The sequence below is a fragment of the Sinocyclocheilus rhinocerous genome, unplaced genomic scaffold (genome assembly GCF_001515625.1).
Source record: "Sinocyclocheilus rhinocerous isolate Xijiao unplaced genomic scaffold, SAMN03320098_v1.1 scaffold2475, whole genome shotgun sequence".
Classification (NCBI taxonomy): Eukaryota; Metazoa; Chordata; class Actinopteri; order Cypriniformes; family Cyprinidae; genus Sinocyclocheilus; species Sinocyclocheilus rhinocerous.
The window spans coordinates 307,425-311,291 of NW_015666614.1; positions in this window are offsets into that span (position 1 = coordinate 307,425).

The following is a 3,867-nucleotide window of genomic DNA, read 5'->3' on the forward strand; positions in this document are numbered from 1 at the left end:
AGTATTTTGACAAGACGAATAAAAATAGCTAATAGGCTATTTTTGTACAACCTACATTTTTATTTTTTTTCTCTCTGCGACTTTGTCCTATTGTGTTGTCAATGTTAAACGGATTGTATCCTGACAAGACGAATAACAATAAGAAATACAATTTTTGTACAACATTATTATTTTCTCTGACACTTTTTTTTCCTACTGTGTTGCATAAAATATTAAACGAATTTTGTGTCTTAAGATAATTCATACAAATTCAAGTCAAAGTCAATAAATTCAAGACTCTTGACAAGACGAATAAAATGACACAATTTTTTGTGCAGAATACACTTTTATTTGTCAGCCTATCTCTCTTTCTTTCAGTAGCGGAAATTTAAATGTGAGATTCTGGAAACGAGATCTAAATTTAGCGGGAACGGTCGGGTCGAGAAGAAACTTATTCTAAGCGGACAGCGGGTGAACAAAGAGTGAATATATAGCGGGAGCGGGTGGGTGCAGAATATAACCTTGCGGGAGCGGGACTAAAAAACAGTCCGGCGCAGACCTCTAGCAGGGATTCCCAGCCTGCATTCTCAGAAATAAAGGTACAAATGCGGCCACTGCGGCAGTACCTTCTCAAAAGGTACATATTAGTACCTAAAGTGGACATAATAGAACCTAAAAGGTACCAAAGTGTAACTTTTGAAAAGGTACCGCCCCAGGGACAGCTTTTGTACCTTGTTTTCCTGAGAGTGTGGGATCCATGTGCATTTAGGGGCCGTCAGAGTTCACGGGGGAAAGACATGTCTCTAAGACAAACCTCACTGGTTCTCACAACTACGGTTGAGCTTGAGTTTACCATCTCTTTATGAACATTTTGAAGTGTCACAGTTTCAGTGGAATGGACTTTCAATGGAGGAACTGAAATCTCTCAGGTTTGATTAAAAATTCCTTTATTTGTGCTTCAAAGTTAAGCGTAAGTCTGATGGGCTTGGGAACAGGGTGTGAATTACACAGTGGCCTTCAGGGGCTCAGAGAGCTGTAAATGTTACCGGAAAGGACCTTATTCCAGTGTTACCAGTACATGAAATAAACAGCAATCATACAGTGCTTCTATGGAAAGACTACCCTGGAATATCACTAATCCTAAATGAACGTTTCTTTTCTAAAACCTGCCCTTTTTGTTGTTTTTCTGGCTTATGATGTCTTCACTTGTGATTATGAAATCTCAGGACATTATTCTTAATAACTATATTTACACCGAACATTTGACAACATTCTACAGCCTCTGTATGATGTGAGGGTCTTAGAATATGTTCATTTGAAATAAAATGCTACACCTGAAAACCGATTGTTGAGGAACATCTGTGTTCAAACCTCAAATGACTTTTTGTATCTACTTTGTTTGAAGACATCTCGACTGATTAAAGTCTGAGCTTGTGTTTTGTTCAAACCCTTGGAATTTTGCCAGGACTCATCACTGCTAGAGTTTTTGGACCACCATTTGCCCTCATGTTGGATGAACTCGGACTTCACTTTTCCAAACTGCACATCCGATGAAGAGCAATGGTGTGGTGAGCCAAGGACATTTTCATTTGTTTTATTCCCTCAATGCTTTGTGGACATTTTGCACTCATTATTTTCATTTTGTTTTGTGAAATACTGATGATGTTATTGGTGATGACTGAAACTTTATTTTCGTGCACTATGTAAAAATAATACATCTCCGCTCAGTTAATTATGTAGTTAGGACTTCTACCTCACAACTTTCACGAATGTCAGATCGACAAATAAATGGTGCACTCTTTTGTATTATACAGTTTGCTTTGTCCATTCAGCTTAACAGCATTATGTTAAAGAAAGCGAATGTTATCATTCAACTGAACTGTGCACATGCAATTTAAACACTTACATTTAGTTCTTTCTCCGTCCCTTTTCACTTTTCCGGGGAAGCAGAAGAACAAGTCATCGCAGTTGGGTAAACTTCTGTAGTGGTAAATGTGATTTTATTTACAAGTAAAGCCAGGGTTGAAAACCACTGTCCTACACACGTCAGCCAGCCAAACACAGTTATTTATGTTTAGATCTAGGCTTTGCATGGCAAATTCAATGAATGTTCATCTGGCAAATATGACATTTATTATGGTTATAACACTAAAAGACTTTTAGTCTATACTAATTCATGGACAAAATAATGACATGGATACAGCATGGTGACATTAATACGCTGTTGATTTTGATAACAGACAACAGCACATGATTCAAGATTCAAGATTCAAGATTTTTATTTGTCACATACATGGTTATATAGAGAATATATGACCAGCAGTGAAATGTAAGTGAATGAACTGAACTGAAAAAAAAAAGATTTGTAGTTGTTGATCAGAAACACAGTGGCCTGACACACACACACACGCACACACACACACTTGCATTTGTGGTTTACGGGGACTCTCCATAGGCGTAATGGTTTTTATACTGTACAATCTGTATTTTCTATCCCCTACACCAACCCTACACCTAAACCTACCCCTTACAGAAAACTTTTTGCATTTTTACAATCACAAAAAAACGAATTCTGAATGATTTATAGGATTTGTCTATGCTGCATTTTTGCTATTCGCAGTTCAGAAGCGAGATCACACTCAGGCGGAGGAGCTTCAGCGCGCACAACATGAAAGCCCTGCTTAATTATGATAGATGAGAGAACTAAACATTCAAACGTCTGCTTACACTTTAGGCCTGTGGCTGTGATATTAAGATCATTTAATATTATTTCAATTTTGGCTTCTAAGGATTATAAAAAAGAAGATATGAGGTAAAACTAATAAAAACAAGCCGTTAACTTCCCTTAACAGCGGTGCGCATTCGTTCCTCCCTAAAACTCATTTGTTGTAAAATGCCGTCTTTACTGTTGCTAAATTGCGGGACATGTTTGGTAATAAAACGTTGAAAGCACAATAATCCCCGCAAGAGACGCTGTTCCCCGGGCTGAATTGTGTGCATGCGCTCCAGTACGGACCGCAACTAGACTATGGGATTACATCTCTGCCGCAATTCTGCGCACGAAAGATCATATTTTGAGCGCGCAAAAGTGCATTTTGCACGTGCGCGATCTGAGTTTTGTGGAGAAAATGTTTGTCTCGCAAAGAAGAAAGTATTTTGAGCGCACGAAAATTAATTTTGCATTTAAAATAAGTTTTTGGATGTGTGCAGACCTTCTCTTTTGCGATATGATCTTTCGCACGCAGAATTGTGGCAGAGATCTAAGCCTATACTAGACCAGCAACTTACACTTTGGGCTTTGGGTGCACGTCCAAGCCATCAAATACACACAAAATATGTCCAAATGGCCAGCTTGGAGAGTGTTCACAACATAGTTTACAGGTGCATTTCAATAAATTAGAATGTCGTGGAAAAGTTCATTTATTTCAGTAATTCAACTCAGTGGACGTGTCGTGACTCGTGAAGAGTTGGGAGAAAATCTGATGTGTGTCAATATATATTGGCTTAAAGTGACAGCAGTGACTGGCGCTGGGAAAGAGAAAATCACTCACAGCTCTCAATCTGAATAACGTTAGCTTTAATAAGCACTAATCTATCAATTCATACAGTGAAAACTATGCAGTGTTCATTTACATTTGATTACTTTATTAGATTTCTTTTGTAGGCTATTACTTACCTGAACAGTAATGTTAGTAGACCTCATGGAAAAGTTAAAGCACTATTTATTTCATTTGTATCTTTGTTTTACTTTATTTCTTTGTTCATGTTCTTATGTATCTTATAAAACACTAAAAATGCCTGCACACTGGTGCATTTACAAATTTATGTTTTATTCATTTCATTTAATATTTATTTTACATTTCAGAATATAAAGCAATGTTAATTCAG